Genomic DNA, 14,305 nt, shown 5'->3' with positions numbered 1-14,305 from the left:
TGGATGTGAAGATGACATGCTTAAAAAAACTGTTAGATAACACAAAGTGACTCTAATGAGTCAAAGATACATGTGAAATATCAAAGATATATTATGAAATGAGCTCCTCCAAAGGGAGTATTTCTAAATTAACATTTTATGTGATTTAATACGCTATCATTTTAAAAGTAAAACAAGCAAACGTATGCCCCATGATAAAACATGAAACAGCACCACCACCTATGAAAAATTGTCTCAAAAAAATAACCCACTAAATCTCAATCTAATAAAGTCGCCAGATCTAAATACTGTTTAGAGTCAACAGATAACACAAGTAATCATCTAATCCAGAATATGGAAAAGGGGAAGAGAGAAGGAAGAATATTATTCAGACTAAAAGGCTCAAATGTCAAATATATTGCAGAAACCTTGTCTGAATCACGATTTTAATAAACCAACTATAAAAAAGACTTTCTTGAGAAAATCAGGGAATTCTAAATACAGAATGAGTATATATGATATTCACGAATTTTGTTAGTGGTAAGAACAGCAAGAGAATTATATATTTTAGTAAGTCCTCATGAGTAAGGGCATTTATGCTTATATATATTTTTCTCCACACCCAGTGTGAAACCCAATGAGGCGCTTGAACTCACGACCCTGAGATCAAGATCTGAGCTGAGTGAGATCAAGAGTCGGATGCTTAACTGACTGAGCCACCTTGGCGCCCCAGAGAATTTATGCTTAAAATGGCCTGCTGTCTGGGAGTTACTTTGACATACTCTTTTTTTTTTTTTTTTAAAGATTTTATGTATTTATTTGACAGAGGAGAGAGCAAGCAAGCACAAGTTGGGGGAGCAGGAGAGGGAGAAGCAGGCTCCCCACTGAGAAGGGAGCCCGATGCGGGGCTCAATCCCAGGACCCTGGGATCATGACCAGAGCTGAAGGCAGATGCTTAACCAACTGAGCCACCCAGGCGCCCGTGAAGTACTCTTTTATAAAAAGTAAAATATTAGATTTCACACAAGATTAAATATCAATGATAGATATCTGAAGATACAACACATTACTCTACTTCTGTGTTTAATATCTCCATAATAGAGCTTAATAAAATATATTTAACAATATGATGGCCATGTGAAGCAGGTGGTTTTCAAGCTGGGTCTTGAGGGGTAAGTACAATCTGAAATCACCCCTGCTTTTTTAAACAAAACATATATAAACTGCAGCTTATAAAGGTAGCTACTCTCCACAAGGTTAACTGACTTAGGGTCCAAGCTATTGTATAAACTTAGTATCAATGATTACTTTCTCAACCATATTTTTGCTAAGTGGTACATGAAATTTTTTCCCCAAAAACTGATTTCCAAAGAACACAAAATCTCTGGACTAATTTTTATCAGACACCACCCCCCAAAGAGAACAATTTTTTTTTTTAAGATTTATTTGAGTGAGAGCACGCATATGTGGGAAGAGGGAGAGAATCTCAAGCAGACTCCCTGCTGAGCATGGATTCCCAATATGGAGCTTGACCTCACAATCCCTGAGATAGCGACCAGAGTCAAAATCAAGAGAAGTTCAGCCAAGCCAACCAGGCGCCCCTGGGGAACAAAATTTCATGTCATGTCAGATATTGTACTAGGCACATTATATCTAATTCTCACTACTATCCAGAAAAGTAGCTACTGTATTCTTACTTTACAAATAAGTAAATTGTGGCCAATTTCCATATCCTAACAGACAAAACTACTAAAATGGCAGATCTGATACTGTCAAGACTCCAAAGGCTCTTCTCTTTTCCATACCAACCAAGCATAAACCATAAGTAAGCCGGTATGTTAATTATACAACTCTCTTAAAGCTCCCCCCACCCCAATCATCCTTTTGTTTACACTATTCAAGTCCCCTGGATAGGCCTTTGCCATTTATCTGTTCATATGCAAATACTATAACCTCAAAATTTGGCTCAAATGCCACTTTCTCCATCAAAACCTACCCCCAATTTTTTTCTTAATTCCCATGGCATTTAATTGGTATTTTCAATGAATTAATAACATCATACTACCTGTTACTTAAAAAAAAAAAAAAGATTTTATTTATCCATTTGACAGAGAGCGAGCCAGCAAGAAAAACAGGGAGCAGCAGACAGAGGGAGGGAGAAGCAGGATCCCCGATGATCTGGGAGCCCGATGTGGGACTCCATCCCAGGACCCTGAGATCAAGACCTGAGCCGCAGGCAGACGATTAACAAACTGAGCCACCTAGGAGCCCACCTGTTAGACTTTAAAACTTCTATCAGAATTAGGACAGAAAAAAACATGTAACACAATTATGCAAACTATTCTGATCACACCATGTTCCATGAAATGAGGGAGGGGATCAAAGGAAGAATACTAAGGCTAGTGTAATAGGGACAGAGAGAAACTGATAACATTATCAACTATGAGTCCAATTAAAAGCATGAGATAGGGGCGCCTGAGTAGCGCAGTCGTTAAAGCGTCTGCCTTCGGCTCGGGGCGTGATCCCGGCGTTCCGGGATCGAGTCCCACATCAGGCTCCTCCGCTGGGAGCCTGCTTCTTCCTCTCCCACTCCCCCTGCTGTGTTCCCTCTCTCACTGGCTGTCTGTCACATAAATAAATAAAAATCTTTAAAAATAAATAAATAAATAAATAAAAGCATGAGATAAATGTATTTAGGCATATATGAAAAAAAAAATCCAGGATGTAAGTGAAAAGGCAAGGGGAAAAGCAGTCTATCATCCAACTTTTGTAAAAAGAGGATAAAAACATACATATATGCATACATAGAAAACAATCAGAAACTGGGACACAACTGTTATTAGTGACACATCTGGGAAAAGGGAATGCATGATTTTTATTTTACAACTGATAGGTATTTACTCCTTGAATATTTCCCACGCATTACTTATCTCTTTGAAAATATTTAAATATGCTGGAAATCACTAAACACATTTATATAGTTCTTATTGTCAAGTCAGAGTGGAAATCGGTGGCCTTATGCATGGTAGAACTTAAGGATTTCTTAAGTGTACCTATAAGTGGGGCACCTGGGTGCCTCAGTTGGTTAAGCGGCTGCCTTTGGCTTCGGTCTCGATTCCGGGGTCCTGGGATCGAACCCCACACCTGGCTCCTTGCCAGCAGGGAGCCTGCTTCTCCCCCTGCTTGTGCTTGCCCCCCCATCTCAAATAAATAAATAAAATCTTTCCCAAAAAAGTACAACTATACATAAGCTATGTACGACTTACAAAGAAACACGCCAGAAAAACATCTTCTTCATAAACTAGGCCATCACTTAAAAGACAAATATTCTGGTCTTATTAGTAAAGGTCTAAGGGTTTTTAAGGCAACATAAAGGAATTTACATGTATACCCAATACCTACTACAGTAAATACCTCTAGCCACACCTTCATGGCACTTTGGGCTTTAAAAAAGCAAAATCTAATTTGTAGATCTAATTTTCTCATCAGCTGATTTAAAGGCATTGTACTTATAATAGCTAGCACTTAGTTTTCTAACCACTTCATCTAGGTTAGTTCTACCCTACTCTTTGATATATTCCTCAAAGTGTGTTCTAAAAAAAAAAAAAGGAACCACTCAAATCATACCTTTTATTATTTTTTTAAGATTTTTTTATTTATTTATTCGACAGAGATAGAGACAGCCAGTGAGAGAGGGAACACAAGCAGGGAAAGTGGGAGAGGAAGAAGCAGGCTCATAGCGGAGGAGCCGGAGGTGGGGCTCGATCCCATAACGCTGGGATCACACCCTGAGCCGAAGGCAGACGCTTAACCGCTGTGCCACCCAGGCGCCCCTCAAATCATACCTTTTAAACTCCTCAACACATTTGACAATATGCTGTGATAAACATAATTTACATATTTCTAGCTTTTTAAAAACATTATTTATTTATTTATTTGAGAGCACGCAAAAGAGAGATCGCAGAGAGGCAGAAGTTGACTTGCTGCTGAGCAGAGAGCCCAGGGCAGGACTCCATCCCAGGACCCTGGGATCATGACCTGGGCTGAAGGCAGATGCCTAACCGACTAAGCCACCCTGGCGCCCCCATTTTTCTTGCTTTCAAAGTAAATTTCATAGTAGTTTCTGCTCAGTAAGTATTGACAAAAGCTTAGGAAAGAAGACATGAACTGTTTTTTTGGTTTTTATTTTATTTTTTAAAGATTTATTTATTTGGGGGCACTTGGGTGGCTCAGTTGGTTAAGCACCTGACTCTTGATTTTGGCCCAGTCATGATCTCAGGACCTTTGGATCGAACCCCACGTTTGGCTCCATACTTAGTGCAGAGTCTACTTGAGATTCTCTCCCCCTCTGCCCCTCCCCCCACTCGCCCTCGCCACTCTCTCTCAAATAAATAAATCTTAAAAAAGGTTTTTGAGAAAGTGCATGCATGAGCAGGGGAGGAGGAAAGGAGCTTAAGGAGACTCCCTGCTGAGCATGGAGGCTCTATCCCATTACCCTAAGATCATAACCTGAGCTGAAACCAAGAGCTGGACACTCACCGACTGAGCCACCCAGACACCCCATGGTGAGCGGTTTTTTTTTTTAATTTGCCATTACTCCTATTGCCCAAGACTATCGCTGATCTGAACTTCCAACAGAGGCCAAAATACTCCAGTTCTATCCTACATTTTCATTCCTAACAGCAATGTCAATGAATTAAGACTAAATGAGATTAACCACTGAAGAAAGCTAACTTTTTAAGTTTTGTGCCCTGAAGGCTTAACCGTCAGTGAAACATACCACATTAAGATTTGGGATGGATTACAGGTATGCATTTCTTAGTCTATAGAAGGAGGAACTGTTAACTGATTCCCAGAAAACTAAATGTGCTAACATTTTGGAAATTCTTCATGCACCCCCTCAGGGATATGAGCACCCCAATTTTAAGGCCACTGGTTCTCATGCCCTCAGTGCATCAGAATCTAGGTAGAAAACTTAAAAGGTAGAAAACTTAAAACTGCACTCAGTTCCAGCTTATATAAAACTTACTGAATTAGTCTGGGCAGGGAAACAGGGACATATTTTTATTAGTATTTTTTAAGTTCTCCAGATGATGCTTCCTTGCACGTACAGGACTAAGACCCTTACACATTACCATATCACTTACAGCTAAGGAATATATCCACAAACACCGTGTTGTTTTCCAAATAAAAAATTTTAGATTGTTCATCATGGCATAACAGATGAATCTGAAGATCTAGAATATAGTTCCATGTTTGTCCCAAACTAGGTGAATGAACCCAGAACACTTGAACACTGGTCCTGTTTCCCCACCTGCAAATGAGAATATGCCTCCCTCACAGGACTGTTGTGAAAAATAAATGAAATAATGAAATTAAAATATAAGTGCTTTCGAGAGTATTAATCATCTACCATAATGAGTATTTTGTTGTTTAAAAAAATCAACATAAAATCCTGTAACCCAGGAATTTCTCTTCTGGGAATTTACCTTACATAAAGAGCACCAACATGAAAAGAATGAACTGCGTAACATTTACTGCAGCACTGCTTGCAGTGGTTCAAAAATAAGAATTGAACAACGTACCTCTGAAACTAATAATACACTATATATTAATTGAATTTAAATAAAAAATAAATATAAAATATAAAAAAATTGAATGTAAACGCAACAGAAAAATGGTTTAACAAAATAAAAATCTATGTACTGAATTGTACAAGTTATTAAAGTTACATGTACAAATACAGTAAAATGTCTATGATACTGAATAAAAATATCAAGTTGCCGAAGGTGTATCATATGATCCTATTTTTGTTTAAAAGAGAGGAGCAATGTATTATTATACATCTGTGTGGACTATGACAAAACAAACACTGAACTCTGGTAGGAGAGGAGGTACTACCGGCTTTGTCTTCGCATTTTTTCTGTGTTGTAATGCTCACTGAAGTCAGTAAAGGAAGTTTTTTTTTTTTTAAAGATCCTATATTAATACGATTTAAATGCACTAAAGTTTAAAGGCTTTATCACAGAATGAAGTACAAGTGATCCTGTGTTATTTTCAATTCACTTTAGTACTAGGTTGAATGCCCAACAAGTGAAGACTTGTCTCAAATGGTTATCTATTAATTTTTAATTATTATACATAATCAATCAGAATTAATATAGCACCAAGGAGAAATATCCAAGAAATGTTAGGTTGTAACAGAACTAAAGGTAATCATTTCAATGCATGGTCTGAGACAACTGAGAAAAAATAACCATTCTAAGCAGCAGACTCAAATGCAGTTTTAAAAGGATTTTTTATTTTTTTCTAAATGTTTTTATTTTTTTTATGATTTTATTTATTAGAGAGAGAGAGAGAGAAGCACACACAAGCAGGGGGAGCACCAGGCTCCCCACTGAGCAGGGAGCCCGATGCGGGACTCAGTCTCAGACTCTGGGATCATGACCTGAGCTGAAGAAGACGCTTAACCAGGTGTCCCGGATTTTTTTCTTTAGGCCAGAATTTTCCGAAGTGTTTTCCCTAATCACCAATTCACAGTGTTCTTTGAAGTAAGAGGTTTCCTGTCCAATACATTTAAGATATGCTACTCGCTGGTACCCATTTGTTCTTTTTCAAGCTGCGCACATGGTCATTTCAGAATTCATTCTCACAAAGTAAGTCCCACAGTTAACACTGCTTAACTTTAACCCCGTATTATCCTAACTTTCTTCTGTAAATATTATGTTAATGCAAAAGAAATTTATTTTGAGCAGTATTTCTAGTCATTTCCAAGATACAGAAAAAAATTAGTCAATTACATATTTCAATTCTCTTACCTTCTGCCTAGGAAAAGCCACAACTTACGATAGTTGTTCTAAAACATGCTCGACTTATGACGCCTACTACGAGTAGTCTATGAAAAAATATGAGTTGTATAAACTTTTCAGTTAAAGAGTAATCTTTCAGGTGATGAGTTGTGATTTTTAAAGTTCCTCAAATATTCAAGAATAAATATAATACCACTTTTAAAACAATCATTTTTTTCCCTCAATAACTTAGTGAGTTGACCTAGGCAATTTTTTAAAGATGTTGAAGTTTTAAAAAAAACTTTCCGGGGCACCTGGATGGTTCAGATGGTTGGTTAAGTGTCTGCCTTCAGCTCAGGTCATGATCGCAGGGTTCTAAGACTGAGCACCACGTCCAGCTCCCTGCTCAGGGAGAGCCTGCTTCTCTCTCTCCCTCTGCTGTTCCCCTGCTTGTGCTCTCCCTCTCTTTCTCTCAAGTACATTAATTTAAAAAAATAAATAAAACAAAAAACTTTCCAAGTTGTTGCTTAGAAAACAACAAAAAAAAACAAACTTGATCTCCAGGATGTGATCTAGCCCTAACCTGGGTGTAGAGATTAGTTTAAAGAAATAAGTCAATAGTTGACTCCTGGGCAGCTCAGTCGGTAAAGTGTCTGTTTTTGGCTCGGGTCATGATGCCAGGGTCCCGCATCGGGCTCCCTGCTCAGCTGGGATTCTGCTTCTCCCTCTGCCTGTCGCTTCCCCTGCTTGTGTATGCACACACGCACGCGCTCTCTCTGACAAATAATCTTTAAAAATAAATAAATAAATAACTTGAAAAAACAAATGCCTAGGCTACAGTGTCTGAAGAGAGAAACCAAATCTGTGAAGTTTCCAGGACTACCTAAGTTATATACCAAAAAAGGGTCTATGCAGAAACATTCCTGAGTAGAATTTAAACGAAACTTGCTTTATATACATTTAAATTTTTAAAAATAATTTTTTTAACTGGGCTCCATGCCCAGTGTAGAGCCCAGTTCAGGGCTTGAACTCACAACCCTGAGATCAAGACCTGAGCTGAGATCAAGAGTCAGATGCTTAACTTACTGAGCCACCTGGGCACCCCTTATAAAGATTTTATTTATTTGAGACAGAAAGCGAGTGTGCACGAGGGGTGGGGAGAGGAAGACAGGGAGAAGCAGACTCCCCACTGAGCATGGAACCCAACATGGGGCTCTATCCCAGAACCCTGAGATCATGACCTGAGCCTGAGGCAGATGCTTAACCAACCGAGCCACCCAGGTGCCCCTAAATAAAAAAATTTTTAAAGTACATGAAGTATGTCATAGGAAATATACACAGTAAAACAAAAACTAATCTTAAGAAAATAACAAAACAAGTATTAATAACAAAATAGTAAACTCTAAGTTTAACTTCTAAAGATACAAAGATAAAAGAGGAGAAAATACAATAAATTACATACAATTCTCACTATCCATAGGAAAAAAATCATACCAACAACCTTCTTTCTAGCACTAAGCTTTCAAAGATATTTCTTATATGAGATATTATAGAGGACACAGAATTATAATAGAAAATCTCAACAACATTCTCTCAACTGATTCAAGGTTTCATAATCTTATTTTTTATAGTCAGTCTCTGAAGGAAAGCCATGCACCTAACCTGTAACAATCCAGAGAAAGCAATTCCACAGTTAATTCTGTAAGGGTTCCAGGACAATATGGTCTAAATCTTCCCAGTTATAATCTGGGATATCCAAAGTGTTTCAGGATTATCCAAATCAGAAAAAGCCTTTAAATCTGGTGGGTCCCCCTACGTATCTGTCCAGTCATTTTTCTTTTTCTTTTTTTAAGACTTTATCTATTTGGGGGAGTACATGCACACAAGCAGGGGGATCAGCAGGCAGAGGGTGAGGGACAAACAGGCTCCCGCTAAGCAGAGAGAGCCCTACATGGGGCTTGAATTCATGACCCTGAAGACCGAGTTGCATGCTCTACTGAGCCAGCAAGGCGCCCCTCTCCAAGCCTAACTTAACTTCACGTGAAAAGCTCTTCCTGGCCCCTGCAATGTCTACCTATGTGAGTCCACAGCACTTTTTTTAACACAGTATGTGTGCCACTTAGTGTACTGCACTGCAATCACAAGTTTAATTATCTTACCCTCCACTTTACTATGAACTCAGTAACAAGGATCTGGTACCACCAGTACCTAAAAAACGTCTGGCACATCATAGGCATACAAATCTCAAAAAATGTGTGCAAATCTCTGGTAGTCTACCTTGATGAGAAGATAAAACTTACACTATCCAGAGTAACAAATGGAACTGAATGTTCCTCAAATAATATTCCATGACTATCTTCTCGACCAGCCTTACAATAAAAATTAGCAAACAATTTATTTTTGGCAAGTTCCTAGATAGTGTACTCCCATTTCTGCTAGTGTAGGAGCAACGTAACTTAGAGATTAAATGAAGGCACCTAAGACTTTCCCTTGGATCCCTTTTCAGCAATCTATTACACTTCGACCTCAAGGTAGGTCCAAGAAAACATCTCCAGGGAAAACTGCAGCTATCATCTTCTCAGAATTTCAAATCTTGTTGTTTATATCAGATTTAAAGATTCAGACTGTATTCCAGGAAATTTAACACTTTACATTTACTCAAACTTAAAGTGCTGATAGAATACTAAACAGATATTAATAAATGACCTGGTCACCAAAATGGAAAACACAAGTAGCTCCCATCTGTACATAATTTTTGGTATTTAACAAAATCAGACAAAACCATCCATATTTTTCTCTATACAATTTGCCTTATTTGACTGCCTAGCAAAGACCTATACTTAGAATCAGGTTGTTTCTACTACTCGTTTACCTTTTTAATGTCTGAATGAATAAAACCAGTTGCATCTTACACAGCCAAGATGATATCCCACTGATCCCTAAGTAAGTCTCTCAAAAAACAGTGCCTAAAATCACAGATCACCACTTTGAGATCTAAAACTCTTGATATGAGATGTCCACTACAATAAAATCACAAAGGTCTGGGGTGCCTGGGTGGCTCAGCCGATGAAGCACCAACTCTCGATTTGGGCTCAGGTCTTATTTCAGGATCCAGGGATCTAGCACTGCACTAGGCTCCGCATTCAGTGGGAAGTCCGCTTGAGGATTCTCTCTGCCTCCCACCTCATGTGTGCTCACTCTCAAATAAATAAATGTTAAAAAAAAAAAAAAATCACAAAGATCCATCCTCAAACTAGGCTCTCTACATAATTAGTGATTTTTTTTTCATGACTAAAAAATGTGTCAAAAGAGCCTTTTATACTCCATCCCCTGCCACACACCATTTTTTATATACTCTGGCAGTCAGTTGCAGGTTTTACTCTCCTGGACAGGTGTTCAATGATGGTTTTGTAGTGTCATTTTATAGTCAATTTCACCAAATTCCTTCCTGGAAGGGAAGTTCTGTGGTTCAAATGTACCTTTTGCCTTAGGTAGGTGATAATGACTGCCTTTTTCCTTTCCCTGTCCCATTTTCAGTCCAAAGTATTCTGACAATCCAACTACCCCTTCTCCCTTCACACTTCTTCACCTTTTTTGTACCTGGCAGCTACAGTGAAATCCTGGGATATGAACATAAAGTGTACACATCTGTATGGTTTTCTAGTACTCTACTCCAACACCTTTTATCTCTCTAAAAAAGAATAGGAAGTAAAAATATGTAATGGGTAAACTAAAAATGGATGGGATTAGAGAAGCTACATTTGCAAAGGTGAAATATACTACATAAACAATGATTTTGCCAATGTGCTTGATAACCCAAACTTTTTAAATTCTTTAAAGCACTTTAGAAAAATCTGTAGGAGTCAGGAAAGGGTCAAATAAAACTTTTAGGGAAAAAGTCAATGAAAGAAAAAAATGTCCAAAATTTCATTAAGAATTAAACGACTTGGGACCCCTGGGTAGCTCAGTCGGTAAGCGTCTGCCTTTGGCTTGGGTCGTGTTCCCAGAGTTCTGGGACTGAGTCCCATAGGCTCCTTGCTCAACGGAGAGCCTGCTTCTCCCTCTGCTGTGCTCTCTTGCTCTGACAAATAAAATTGAAAGGAAGGAAGGAAAGAAGGAAAGAAAGAAAAGAAAAGAAAGAAGAAATGACGCTCTAGAAGGTGACACTGTTAATGAGGCAAATCTTAATTTTTCATTTATAAAGAAGTTGGATCTTTTGACTTGTTGGACTAAGGAAAAAAATACATTAACCTTATGTCTGTAAACATACTGCTACCTGAAACTCTGAGAAGAAAACACCATTTACTATGAACATACCTATGTAATAATTCTATATTGTTTCACTGGAAAGGCTTCAACGTAATTGCTCTGTAAATTCACTTTTCCCACTACAAAAGCAATACATTTTAAGTGAAAAATGTCTTCTACCTGTATTCCTAAATATAAAAATCATTATTAAAATATTAGCTTCTAAATGATAAGGTTTGAAGGAAAACTTTTTCCACTACATCAGGATTCAGAAGTGAGACACACAGGAACTAGACTGACAGCAATTCAAACATCTCTTTTTACTGACCGAGCTACAATGGAACGACTAATTTAGACCTAGGCCAGTGGGGTTCCTACCACCACACCCCTTAATTATCCTAAACCAGTCAGAGATAGCACTGGACAACTGATGGTCCTCCAAAAAGGGGCAGAGTCTGTCATGGTGGCCTTAAGAAGCAGCAGAACAAAGTGCTTTCTGCAGGGGGCAGACTTCCAAAGAGAGAGAGAGGAAGGAGACTAAGCCATACTCTATCAGTTCCTCCTTACAAATGCATCAGGCTGTAGTGAAGAAGTGGGACAATAGGAGCCAAGTCAGACTGTTTTTAAGGCCTTCTTAAAAACAGCAAAAAATCTACCTAATCCATCACAAACCAATTCATTAGTTATTAGTATAATTTTTATATTAATCACACACCTATCAGTAAAACAACCACAAACTAAGAATGCAAGCCAAATCCATATGAGATACATTCAGATATTTAAAATAACCCTAAATCTTAGGAACATGAAAAAATACAGAATATTTTGCTACATTAGAAATCCAGCAAATTTAGAGGTCATTGAATTAGGAAGTATGGAGAACTTAAGTCCAGGAGACAGGAACCAACCTCCCCTTGAAATTATGAAGATCTTGTCAATGTCTATAAAAAGCAAGACTATCTGGTCATGGCTTTGGGTGTCACATCTGGCCCAAATCTGTGATCATAGTTACTTCTGCTAAGTACCTACACAGGAAGACAAATTACATTTCATCACCAGAAAGATTTATAAACAAGTATGGAAGGTTTAACAGAAACAAAATCCTAGTATTATCTTTGTTGAGACTGCATAGTTTGGCTTACACACTTGTAATGCCTAAGAAAAACTGGTCTATTAAAGTGGATAACCTTGTAAGACCAACTTAAATATGGCAAATAAGTTGAAATCTTACTAAATATTAAAACATCTGAGGGAACTTTGCACTAAAATTAAGAAAACTATGTATAAAAATTAAAGTTTAAATCTTCTTGAAGATGTTAAAGTTTTTTAATAGCAAATAACTTGAAGACTAAATAAATAGACCGACTTGTACAAATAAAAAAAAAAAAAGCTTAAAAGCTTAAGAACCAGGATTCTGAAATACAACTAATTTTTTAAATCAGTGTAAACCTTTACTGGGTACAAAAACCGTCCTTCAGGACACCAAAAGATAATTCTAAATAACTTAAGTTCACCAAAAACTGAACTTTAAAAGACATTCATACAAAAAGGGAAATATCAACTATTTACGATACCTGTGAAGATGAAGAAAATCATCTTTAAAAAGAATATTAAAAGACTAAGGACAGAAACTTAAGCCGATTAAAAATACTTGTCCTTGTATTTTAATTCCTAGCCAGAATTCCTTAAATCATCCTCCTATACTTCAGGTCACATGGTGAGTCACCTATTAAACACGAATCTAAGCAGTAAATAAGCTTTTAAAATCCTTAGGTAACTCTCTTTTTAAAATTGTTTTCTTGATATACCTTTACAGATACTACATTTCTCTTAAGCGTTTAAAAGCATCGAATAAAGCTTTCCCTAAAAACCTTTACCAAATAAAACCTATCACCAGTTTTCTTACGTTAAAATCTCACAAAGTCCGAAATCCTGATTTAACTGACATGATTGTCTTATTACACCTAATATGTTCGTAATATTAAGCCCCAAAATGTTTAAATATGTGTTAGAATGAAAAACTAAGTTAAGAAAAATGGGTTTTCCCTAGCTGTGTTCTCAGAAGCAGCGTAACTTTTACACGCGTTTGGGAATAAAACTTTTAAACACTTATCCCAAAATTTGGGCCAATACAGACACAAAACTACTGCTAAAATGTCTGAAACCTCTAACCTTTTCTTTCGTCTTAATTTAAACCGGAGGGTCAAAATCTGTTCCAATAACAGAAACATTAACATTCCTTAATAATGGCACCTAACGAGTCTAACCCAAGTCGCTGTTTCTTTCATACCCCCACCTGTCTGCCGAAAGCTTTTCCTGGACACACTCGGACCCCCAAGAATTCCCACACTTGTTTTCATAAACCCACTCCTTCCTCTTCGCCCACTTCCAACTCGCACACTTCTTTGCATCTACCGGCCTCTCCCCTCTTAACGACCATGGGCTGAACGGACAGCTCGGTCCCTAACCTCAAGCGCCGAAGAAACCCAGGACAAGTGGGGTGGGCCCCCCAGCGCCGCGAGGCAGTGGCGTGGGGGAGGAAAGGAAGCGGGAGAGGCGAGCACCCCCCCCCCGCCGGGCGCACACCCCCTTCCGGCACCCCTCCCCCCGCATTGTGCGAGCGGGCCCCAGGCCGCAGCCGTCCCGGGCTGCCCGCAGGCCCTGTCCGCCCTCCCGCCCTGCAGGCTGCTCCCGCCGAGACTGCCACACAAAGCCCGGGAAGCCAGCTCCTGCGGCGCCAGAGCACGGGGAGAGGGAGCAATCGCGGACTGACTTACGGGGCTGCTGCGGCCGCGCTGCCTCAGCCGGGGACACCGACCGTTGGGCACACGGCGGCGTCGCTCTTGGCCGTCCTTCCCTCCTCCGCCTTCGGTGGCGGCAATATCTTCTTTCTCCACCTACCTCCCTCCCCCCCACCCCACCTCCTCCTTCTCCTCCCCCTCCTCCTCCGAACCACCGAAGTACCGAGGGTGAGACACAGAGACTCACAACAACATGGCTGCCACCGCCGCCTCCCCTCCCCTCCCCCCCCGCCCACCGGGCGCGCGCAAGGCACTCCGGGAGAAAGGGGAGGGGGGAACACTCACCAAGGTGCGGCTCCTCTCAATGGCTTCCGTCGCTTCTCCCGCGCTCCGGGCGCCGGCCGGCGGGAGTTCTGCGCGTGCGCACGCTCTCTGCGCTCGCGCGCTTCGGCCGTCCCTCAGGCGTGCGCTCCCCCGCCCTCACCTTGCTGGCTTGCAGCTAGTTCTGGTCTCGGCGGCGGCGCCAAGCGGGGACGCGCGCCCGAGGTC

The 14,305-nt window shown here is 39.7% G+C and overlaps 1 protein-coding gene across 5 annotated transcripts in view; it reads right to left on the bottom strand.

The window, feature by feature from the left end:
• Positions 1 to 14,029, bottom strand: part of PUM2 (pumilio RNA binding family member 2) — a 96,509-nt gene extending 82,480 nt beyond the window's left edge. For 3 of the 5 annotated variants that reach the window (XM_087863843.1, XM_045813468.2, XM_045813469.2), the window contains exon 1: positions 13,793 to 14,029. The gene's annotated coding sequence lies outside the window, so the exon portion shown is untranslated. The remainder of the gene's footprint in view (positions 1 to 13,792) is intronic. The other 2 variants (XM_045813470.2, XM_045813471.2) reach the window with 1 other exon arrangement.
• Between the last annotated feature and the right edge of the window lie 276 nt (positions 14,030 to 14,305).

The sequence above is a fragment of the Ursus americanus genome, chromosome 7 (assembly GCF_024610735.1).
Source record: "Ursus americanus isolate L20-20 chromosome 7, mUrsAme1.1.p, whole genome shotgun sequence".
NCBI classification, from domain to species: domain Eukaryota; kingdom Metazoa; phylum Chordata; class Mammalia; order Carnivora; family Ursidae; genus Ursus; species Ursus americanus.
This window is presented reverse-complemented; position numbering and strand designations above follow the sequence as displayed.